This window comes from Bos grunniens, chromosome 27, assembly GCF_055505025.1.
Source record: "Bos grunniens cultivar Pamir isolate PY7600 chromosome 27, Bosgru_T2T1.0, whole genome shotgun sequence".
Lineage (NCBI taxonomy): Eukaryota > Metazoa > Chordata > Mammalia > Artiodactyla > Bovidae > Bos > Bos grunniens.
In genome coordinates this window covers 16,043,573-16,055,066 of record NC_141191.1, presented here as the reverse complement: position 1 = coordinate 16,055,066, position 11,494 = coordinate 16,043,573, and positions in this window count along the sequence as shown.

Genomic DNA, 11,494 nt, shown 5'->3' with positions numbered 1-11,494 from the left:
CCAGGGAAGAGTACTGGAGTGGGTTGCCATTTCCTTCTCCAGGGGATCTTCCTGACCCAGGGATCAAACCGGGTCTCCCGCATAGCAGGCAGATGCTTTACCATCTGAGCCACCTGGGAAGCCCCATGATCAAAGGAGAGACAGATTGTAACAAGGACTGGACGCTTAAAAGCCTACAGTGGCTGAGCAGTCACAATATGAATGAAGCTGGTCGACTTTAGGAAAAACAATACAAAGCATTAAGGAAGGACACTTTCTACTGGGTCTCTGAGTCTGAGACAGCTGAGGTGATGGGGAGCACGCAGGTCTGCAGAGCAAGAAGTTAGCAGCACGACTTGACTCCAGCCTGTTGTTGCCATGGAAGAAGGAAAGTGGAATATTACCAGGTCTTTCAAGAATAGTCCAAAATCTGTATTTTTAGATTGGGCCTCCTGAATTTCAAACGTAGCTGATTAAAACATATTTAAAACAGGGCAAATAAACCTAGCCATGGGTTAGGGCCCTTGGCTATGAAGTTTATGATTCCCACAAAGCAAGGCCATCATGTGTGTTTGTGCCTTACACTGACCTCAGGTTGGGTTAAAATCCCATGCTGATCACCAAGCTGCCTGGCCCAGCCTGAGACCACCTTCCACAAGCGTGGGAGAAGGAAAATGCTTTTCCGGTTGGTCTACCAAAAGGAGGGATCCTCTCTTCTTAGGGGTCACAGAGTTGCCTGTATGTACCAGCAGTGATCTTGCAGCAAAGATAAACATCAGAATGGTAAAGTTACTTGGGCTTCCCCGGTGGCTCAATGTAAACAGTCTGCCTGCAATGCAGAAGACACAGGAGATGCATGTTCTATCCCTGGGTAGGGAAGAGTCCCTGGAACAGGGCGCTCCAGTATTAGCAATGCACTCCAGTATTCTTGCCTGGAGAATCCCATGGACAGAGGAGCCTGGCAGGCCGCAGTCCACGGCGTCCCAAAGAGTCAGACGTGACTGAGCACAGCACAACAACCAAGTTACTTTGGGGTTTCCTAGGACACATGACTTTCAGTGATAACACTGGAAAATTCACAAATTGGTTGCTCTATGTACGACTGTGGCCAGACTCTGTTTCTGGGGTTCATTTCTTTGGTTCTGAGTATAGCTTTGTTTCTGTCTGCACAAGGTTTTATGTTGAAAATAAACAGAAATGCTTTTGCTTATAATTACAACTTACAGTAAATTTTATGGAGGAAAAATCAGGGTCTGCTGAGATAGATTGACAGGAAGGTCTCTCTCTAGTTTGGCAATGGCCAGGTGAAGGAGGTGAGTTTATTCCAGGAAGAGAGAACTAGGTGTTTTTCCTAGCCCTTGAATTACCCATCTTTACACCAGAAGAAGCCTCCTCTTTGGGCCCCTGGGACTCTGATGTGCCATCATGGGTGCTGGGTGAGATGTCCGGAGCTGACCTGCTAATGAACATCGGCTGTTTTGAATATCATTAGTAAGTTCTAACAGTTGACCCCAAAGCTGCATTTTTCTACTCACTCCCTCACCTTACAGATAGTTTTAACTTTGCCGTTTGTATCTTTTTTCCCTAAACAACTATGAGGGGGGAAAAATCATGACTCATGCTACCACTTTAAAATCTTTGCCATATTTGTGAGTCCCTTCCCACTTTTTTTCTAATGTGACCCAGTTCTTCTCCAATATCATACATCAGAGTATCATCCATGAATGTAACTGAACTCTTCAGGTGGTTCCCTCTTTCTTATGCTGTATTTCCACATGCTAATTTTATATTTATTTCCAAGATGGTTTAACTCTTGCCTGAGAACAAACCGTGCAGAGAAGACCTTTGTGCATAAGTGAAATGACCTCCTGCCCTCTGATTCTCACCTTTGGCAAAACATTAAGGTTCCTCTTTGTTAACAGCTGCAGTCACGGGGATCGACTGCCTAGGTTTAACCTTTGATTCCTCTGCTTCCTAAACTCATCAGCCTGTGCTCTCCTTAACACCTCTGGGCTTCAGTCTACCCATCTGCAAAATGGGGAGAGAAGTAGGAGCAAGCATCTGGTGGGATCGTGTGCACATTAAGTAAGACAGGATGGACAGTACAGATAACAGGGTCTAGAATCTAGTCATGCGGAAACTGAAGTTGTTATGTATCTGCTGGCTCAGACCACGGAGGATGTGTGACAGATGACTTATAAACACACAGACAACCAAAAAGACTTCAGGATGAGGAAAAGATACAAAGCACAGAACCCACGGGGATAAATAGAACACAGAGCATTTCCTATCAGGTCCTATATGTTTGCTGTAGTTAGCCAGAAATTTAGTCTTTTAATGGGCAAAAAGAGAAATGATACAATGTTTGGGGGAAATCAAAGCTTTTCTAGCTTTTAACTCTCTAAGAACTTTCTCATATTAAGTTTCACAGCAGGAAAGCAGAGAAGTTTAAACTTCCCCCAATGTATATAGTCATGGGCTTCATAAGATTATTTTTTTATTTCCATTTTGAATTAATTTCAAAATTAATTAGAACTAGAGAAAAATGGCAAAAACAGTACAATGTCCATCATACTTTCACCCAAACTCTCCAAATGTTGCCTTGTGTTATCATTCTTTCTCTCTCCCTGCTCTTTCCTCCCTCCCCACCCCCCATCTCTCTATTTCTCTATACATATATACATACACATATACATATATGAGCCTTTATTCCTAAATACTTCGGCGTATATTTTCAAGGACAAGGATGTTGTGTTACATAACCACAGTGCTGTGATCAAAATCAAGAAATTAACATTGATACACCACTATCCCCTAATATAGAGATCATTTTGGATTTCATAATTTTCCTTGAATGTCCTTTATAACAAAGAACAAAATTTTCTGTCCCAGGACCCACTCTAGGATCAGACTTGTACTCTGTTACCTTGTCTGCTTGCTCTCTCATCTGGAACACTTCTAGTCTTTCTTTATCTTGCAAGACCTTGACATTTCTGAACAGCACGGGCCAGATATTTGTAAAGCGTCACGGGATTTTGGTTTGTCCAGTGTCTCTTCACGATCATATTCAGGGCAAATTTTGGCATGAGAATCTCAGTAGTATCGTGTTCTCAGTGTGACCCTTCAGGAGGTACAGAATCCCTGCTCTTCCCATCCTGATGATGTCAACTCTGAACACTTGTGTGAGATAGTATCTGCCAGGCTTCTCCACTGTGAAGTCACTACTTCTTTTCTTTTTCTGGCTGCACTGCGTGGCATGTGAGATCTTAGTTCCCCCGCCAGAGGTTGAATCCACATGTCCTGCAGTGGAAGCCTGGAGTCCTAACCACTGGACCACCGGGGAAGTCCCTGAAGTCACTATTTCTTACCTTCATAATTAAGAAATAATTTGTAATGAGATACTTTGATCATAAGCGAATGTTTTGTTCCAACTTTCTCCCACTAGTTTCTGTTGCCAATTCTTTTTGAAACTGCTATGACCATGGAGACTGTTCAGCCATGATGTTCTCAGTCCATCATGCCTTCCGCATTTACTGTTGGCATTTTACAGTACAGCGTCCTCCTCCACACATCAGTGTAGACTCATTTCCATGCTGGGCTTATTCTTCAATCCATTTTTTCCTTGTCTATTTTGCTGCTCAATTTCTCCCAGATTGATTGACCAGCAAATGCTCCATTAAACAGGCACTTGTATCCATTTGACAGGCCCCCAGCATACTTGAGTGGCTCTACACTTTCTGGCACGGCAGTACGCAAGGTTATAGGTTAATGAGTTCTTGGACAAAATCCCAAAATGGTTCTCACCGAAAGCAGTTTTGGTGAGAGCCAAGACGCTGGGATCCAAAAATGCTGTTGATGATCTTGTTTGATTTGAGGCTAGAGTGAAACCAGAAGAATGGGCCCTCTTCCATCAATCTTCTGTAAATATTGCTTCTCCTAAACAGGCTTTTGATAGGATTTGGACATTTCAAGATTTTATTTCCTGGCAAAGGTCAACAGCACTCTCCAACAGAACTTTCTGCATGTGACCCTTGAACACTTGAAATGCAGTTCGTGGGACTGAGAAACTAAACTCTTAAATATTAGTGCATTATAACTGTAATAAATATAACCAACAGTATGTGACTCGTGGCTACCATGTTGGATACACAGGTCTAGAGGGAAGATTTCCTATGGCAGTGGTAGAGGACGGATTTAGATACGATCAAGGTGAAATGCTGAAACTGCAGCCCTAAATGATTAAATGGTTAAAGAATTTTGTGGGGACTTCCCTAGCAGTAGTGGTTTAGACTCAGTAGAAGGTACAGGTTGAATACCTGGTTGGGGAACTAAGATCCTGCATGCCACACCGTACAGCAAAAAAGAAAAGATAAAGAAGAATTTTGTGGAGTTATTCAACTTAAATCACTTGAGTAGCTGTACTTCTGCATCCTGTAAAGAGTAGCTTATAAATCACCACGCTCCCCTGAGGCTACTCCTCATTCATGACAAAGTCATCACAGCATTGGCTCCAGGGGTGCTTATTCCTGTGGTCTCTCCCACAGGGACTATGTGTGCAGACCATCTAAAAGTTGCTTCAAATCTGTAACCTTTGGGAGCAATCATGGAAGGAAGAGAGGCAAAAAAAAAAAAAAGTCCTATTTATTGTTCCCTCGGGGCACCTCCAGTGGCTCAGCGGTAAAGAATCTGTCTGCAATGCAGGAGATGCAGGAGACACAGGCTCCCAGGATCGGGAAGATCCCCTGGAGGAGGACATGGCAACCCACTCCAGCATTCTTGCCTGGAGAATCCCATGGAGAGAGGAGCCTGGCAGGCTACAGTCCATGGGGTTGCAAAAGAGTCAGACATGACTGAGCGCACGCATGCAATGTTCCCTCAACAATCTAAGCTTTACTTAAGATAGGTTTTCTTTACAAACTGTCTATATACTTGTGGAAAGACAAACAGGACTGTCTGACCCTGAAGCCTTAGGTTGCCTGGCAACAATCTGAATGGGTCCAGAACTTCCCCACCCCCAGCAGGAGGGGCTGTGTCCAAAGGCAACTTCCCCCCAGGTCAACAGGTGCTGGCAGCAGGCACTGCAGACTCGCTCCCTGAACAGCTGCCACCTAACTTCGGACTGCCTGATGCTCAGGCAGGCATTGTGTCCCCGTTGGAAGGCCACGCAAATGCTTGCAGTATAAAAAGGGAAAGCAATTGAGTGGGGGTGGAGGACTCGAGTCCTTCTCCAGGGGTCCCAGCCCAAACTTCCTTCCATGGAGCCCTGAGATCAGAGACAATGCTTATGTTCCACCCTTACTCGTGTGTTCCCACCTGTTCTGGGAAACTCTCACCTTATTTGCTCAAGAACAACGTGAAGGACACATTTTAAATAAAGATAAACTGTATTTTCCCTTGAGTAGCTAACATCAAGGAAAGCCATCACAGAAGATTCAATATGTGATCATAGAGAAAAAGTGCTTGCATGAAATCTATGGATTACAGGGTATGAGGGTTTCACTGTTAACTTCCTGATTTTGATGGTGGCCATTTTGCATAGGAGAATGTCCTTGTTTGTACAAATTACAAACTAAAGCATTGAGGGGTGATGGGGTACTATATCAGTCACTTACTCTCACACTGTTCAGGGGAGTTTCTTCTATTCTTGAAATGCTTCTGTATGTTTGAAATTATTTTAAAATCAGCAACAAAAGAAGTATGTCAAATAAAAAAGGAAATCTACTCCCCTCCCTGGGGTTAGCCCTCTCGCTGGTCTTTCTTCCTGTGGGAGACAAGTTTCTGCACATGTGGGAGGGCTTGTGGAGGCAGGGGACAGAGAGACCCAAGAGGGACCCCACACGTGAGAATGACCACTGTGCCCAGCAGGATCAGCCTTCTCTGAGGTGGAGAAGATACCACAGACCACACGCGCCGGGGCTGGCTAGGGAAATAAAGACTCCCGTGGAGGAGGATGGGGGAAACGCCGGTGTCCCGTGGCAGCCAGGAGACGGTGTGTACGTGTGAGCCGTAGGAAACGGGACCCCATGAACATGCCATGCATTGCAGGCGGCCACCAGAAACCGGGAGAGACACAGGGGAAGGGTTTTCCCTCAGAGCCATCAGAAGGAACCAAGCCTGCCGACACCTTGATGGTATGTTTCTGGCCACCAGAGCTGGGAGACAATAAATTCCAATTGTTTTAAGCCACCCAGTGGGTAATGCAGAGTGTTTTGCAGAATTCAAGGGAAGTTGAACAGCATGGGCATCAGGAAAGGTGGGAACCAGGGTCATCTTAGGAACCCAGCAGTGTCACGTGGGCCTCTGAGATTCTACTCCTCTGTGTCCCCTGCTCCAGCTCTTTCAGTGATTCAATTTAAATAAAATAAGAGAAAAAAGTTGGCCCGGGTTATGCCACAATCCTTCCCTTGGTCGAATCTCCATGGCCTGGAAGAAAGTCCGGCACTAAAACTCCGCGGGTCAAGACCCACCCCTTGTGGATGAGGGAAAAGTCCTCGGTAAAGCGGCATCTCAGGGGAGACTGGGTAATCCCAGACCTCACCTCCTGCGCTTCTGTCAAATAACAGATGGTTGAGAGAGACCAGCGGCTTCTAATTCTAATGATTATAATCTCCTGTTTGTCGTTCTTGTTGTTTAGTTGCTCAGTCGTGTCTGACTCTTTGTGACCCTGTGGCCTGCAGCCTGCCGGGCTCCTTGGTCCATGGGATTTCTCAGGCAGGATTACTGGAGTGGCTTGTCATGCCCTTCTCCAGAGGGTCTTCCTGACCCAGGGATCAAACTCACATCTCTTATGTTGCCTGCATTGGCAAGCACGTTCTTTACCACTAGCACCGCCTGGAAAGCCAGGTGGATTCTCTACTGCTGAGGCACCAGGGAAGCCTGATCGTAATGCCCTAGAAAACTTGAAAAATGATAAATGTCTGGTCTCTACCCCCAAATCCCCTATGGGAATCTCAACAAGTGTGGCCTGAGATTTTTGTTTCCCCCAAAACTCATTAGGTAGTTATGATGATGAACCCATAGGAACGGAGGGCCAAGGCTAATTTAAGGCTGTTGAAGAAGATTCTCCATCTGAGTGACTTGAACTTCCTTAGAAGAAGCACAGGACGTCGTTGGCCCGGAGGATGAAATTCCAGGCAGATTTTTGAAAAGGTTCTCTGAGTCCTCGTAAATTAAACTGCTGTATAGTCCCCAAAACAGCTGCACAGGAAAGACACGTGGGTGTGTAAGACAGATTCATTTTTACAACCTGACTTTCCTACACGGGTTGGTCTTTGAATTTATTGTGTGCTGTCAAATGATGATCAGCTTAATGAATCAACTGATTTATCCCTGTTTTGATAAGTGTGTCACACCCTGGGGGAAACCAAGGTACCTGCACCCTTGAATTCAGAGTCATTAATGGAACACGGTAACCTCTACCATATATCGTCTGGATTCGATAACATCTTCTACTGGAAATACTGACATTCTGCCAGCAACTGGGAACATGATTTATTGAAATACCTTGACCAAAAATCACTCTTCAGTTTCAGATTTGAAAAGATTTTTTTTCCTTCATGCTTACTGAGAGCAATGGTTTGAAACTTATCTGTACTGACAGGAATAACTGAAAACATAGATATACACTTTCTAAATATTTGCATAACGGAAGATGGAGTTCAATAAAAGTCACTCATGCACTTGCACAAAGACACACACACACACACACAAAACCTATGCTCCCCAAGTTCTCCATTTAGAAGAAAGGACATGCTAATCAAACTCACTTCTATCTAACACTTATTAAAGTACTTGCTTGGAATAATATGAAATTGAGGCTTTTGCAAAATACTTGAATGTCATTTGGAATTTGGTCTGTAGGCACAGAGGGCTTAGAATTTTATCTTACTATGGGCTGAGCCAGGGATTAGTACCAATTAAACACCTTCAGCGGAGAAGGCAATGGCACCCCAGTCCAGTTCTCTTGCCTGGAAAATCCCATGGATGGAGGAGCCTGGTGGGCTGCAGTCCATGGGCTCGCTAACAGTCGGGCACGACTGAGCGACTTCACTTTCACTTTTCACTTTCATGCATAGGAGAAGGAAATGGCAATCCACTCCAGTGCTCTTGCCTGGAGAATCTCAGGGATGGGGGAGCCTGGTGGGCTGCCGTCTATGGGATCGCACAGAGTCAGACACGACTGAAGCAACTTAGCAGCAGCAGCAGCGAACACCTTCAGATTGCTTCCTCGGAGGGAGGCGTCATCCTAAGTGCTTTTGTTAATTCATTCACAGTCCATAGAAATCTCCAGGCCAGAATACTGGAGTAGGTAGCCTTTCTGTTCTCCAGGGTATCTTCCCAACCCAGGAACCGAACCCAGGTCTCCTACATTGCAGGTGGATTCTTTACCAGCTGAGCCACAAGGGAAGCCCCATTTAAACTTCAGAGCAAATCTATTAGATTGGTAATAACAGGACCATTTGTTACCATCATTTAACAGATGAGGAAACTGGGGTACCTGGAAATGACTTAATGCACCCAAGTCACACAGTTCATAAGTCACGGGCAGTCAGTTCAGTTGCGCAGTCGTGTCTGACTCTTTGTGACCCAATGGACTGCAGCACGCCAGGCTTCTCTGTCCATCACCAACTTCTGGAGCTTGCTCAAACTCATGTCCATTGAGTCAGTGATGCCACCCAACCATCTCATCCTCTGTCGTCCCCTTCTCCTCCTGCCTTCAATCTTTCGCAGCATCAGGGTATTTTCCAAGGAGTCAGTTCTTTGCATCAGGTGGCCAAAGTATTGGAGCTTCAGCTTCAGCATCAGTCCTTCCAATGAATATTCAAGGGTTGATTTCCTTTAGGATTGACTGGTTGGATCTCCTTGCAATCTAAGGGACTCTCAAGCATTTTCTCCAGCACCACAGTTCAAAAGCATCAATTCTTTGGCACTCAACTTTCTTTATAGTCCAACTCTCACACCCATACATGACTACTGGAAAAACCATAGCTTTGACTAGATGGACCTTTGTTGGCAAAGTAACGTCTCTGCTTTTTAATATGCTGTCTAGGTTGGTCATAACTTTTCTTCCAAGGAGTAAGCATCTTTTAATTTCATGGCTGCAGTCACCATCTGCAGTGATTTTGGAGCCCAAGAAAATAAAGTCTGTCACTGTTTCCATTGTTTCCCCATCTATTTACCATGAAGTGATGGGACCGGATACCTGGGTTCAAACCCAGGCAGGCTGGCATGGGGACTCTGGTTTAATAAGAAATGCATTTGATTGCTGTCCTGGTCCTAGGAATTTCCTGATGGTAGGAAGTTCTTTTGTTATTCATAATGAACCCCCTGCCATCCCATCGAAGTTTATGTTAAAGAGTGGACATAGGGTGGAGCCCCTACAGAGCCTCAGGATAGGACTGGTCACCAGAAAGACCAAGTTATTAGAAGATTGGAGTTTCACCCACTGACCTTTGGGAAGCGGGATGGTAGCTGGAGGTCTTGTTGCTTAGCCACTTAATCATGTCCAACACTTTGGGACCCTATGGATTGTAGCCCGCCAGGCTCCTCTGTCCATGGAATTTTCCAGGCAAGAATACTGGAGTGGGTTGTCATTTCCTTCTCCAGGGTATCTTCCTGACCCAGGGATTAAACCCGCATCTCCTATATTGTCAGGTGGATTCTTCACCACTGATCCACCTGGGGAAGCTCAATGCAGGGGACATGGTTTCAATCCTTGGTCTGGGACGATCCCACATTTCCCTCGAAAAACTAGGCCCCAGGTGCCACAACTACTGAGACCAAAATCAAGAGCATGCTCCCTGCAAGTAGAGAAAGTCTGCATGCAGCAACAAAGACCCAGCCCAGCCAAAAACAAATAATTAATAAATAAAAATGAAAAAGCAAAAAGCGATACAGAATATGCAGAGGACTGGAGACACAGGACAGAGGGTTCAGATGGAAATCATGGGAAAGATTGTCTTTTGGAAAATTTTCTGTTGCGAAGAAGAAGACAGAGTTCCAAAGAAGACATACAGATGGCTAACAAACACATGAAAAGATGCTGAACATCGCTCATTATTAGAGAAATGCAAATCAAACCCACAGTGAGATATCACATCACACTGGTCAGAATGGCCATCATCAAAAAGTGTACAAACAATAAATGCTGGAGAGGGTGTGGAGAAAAGGGAACACTCTTTTCTTGGAGAAAAGGGAACGCTCTTGTGGGAATGTAAACTGATACAGCCACTATGGAAGACAGTATGGAGATTCCTTAAAAACTAGGAATAAAACCACCATATGACCCAGCAATCCCACTCCTAGGAATACACCCTGAGCAAACCAAAAGTGAAAAAGACACATGTATCCCACTGGCTATGGTTTTTCAGTGGTCATGTATGGATGTGAGAGTTGGACTGTGAAGAAGGCTGAGCGCTGGAGAATTGATGCTTTTGAACTGTGGTGTTGGAGAAGACTCTTGAGAGGCCCTTGGACTGCAAGGAGATCCAACCAGTCCATTCTGAAGGAGATCAGTCCTGGGATTTCTTTGGAAGGAATGATGCTAAAGCTGAAACTCCAGTACTTTGGCCACCTCATGTGAAGAGTTGATTCATTGGAAAAGACTCTGATGCTGGGAGGGATTGGGGTCAGGAGGAGAAGGGGACGACAGAGGATGAGATGGCTGGATGGCATCACTGACTCGATGGATGTGAGTCTGAGTGAACTCCGGGAGTTGGTGATGGACAGGGAGGCCTGGCGTGCTGCGATTCATGGGGTCGCAAAGAGTCGGATACGACTGAGCGACTGAACTGAACTGATCCCATTGTTCATTGCAGCACTATTTACAATAGCTAGGACATGGAAGCAACAAAGATGTCCATCGACAGAGGAATGGATAAAGAAGCTGTGGTGCATATACACAATGGAATATTACTGAGCCATAAAAAGGAACACATCTGAGTCAGTTCTGATGAGGTGGATGAATCTAAAACCTATCATACAGAGTGAAGTGAGTCAGAAAGAGAAAGATAAATATTGTATTCTAACACATATATATGGAATCTAGAAAAATGATACTGAAGAATTTATTTACAGGGCAGCAACGAAGAAACAGAAATAGAGAAGAGACTTATGGACATGGGGAGAGGGGAGGAGAGGGTGAGATGTACGGAAAGAGTAACATGGAAACTTACATTACCATATGTAACATAGATAGCCAATGGGAATTTGCTGTATGGCTCAGGAAACTCAAACAGGAGCTCTGTATCAACCTAGAGGGATGGGATGCGGGGGGTGGTGGAGATAGGAGGGAGGTTCAAAATGGAGGGGATATATGTGTACCTATGGCTGACTCATGTCGAGGTTTGACAGAAAACAACAAAATTCTGTAAAGCAATTATCCTTCAATTAAAAAAAAAAAGAATAAGACAGGGACATGGAAACAATAAGCCATTATCAAAGCATAAAATCTTTGTATGTTTGTTTATAAGGATAGAAAAGACATAGTAGGTGCTGAGTTAATTCACAAACAAAA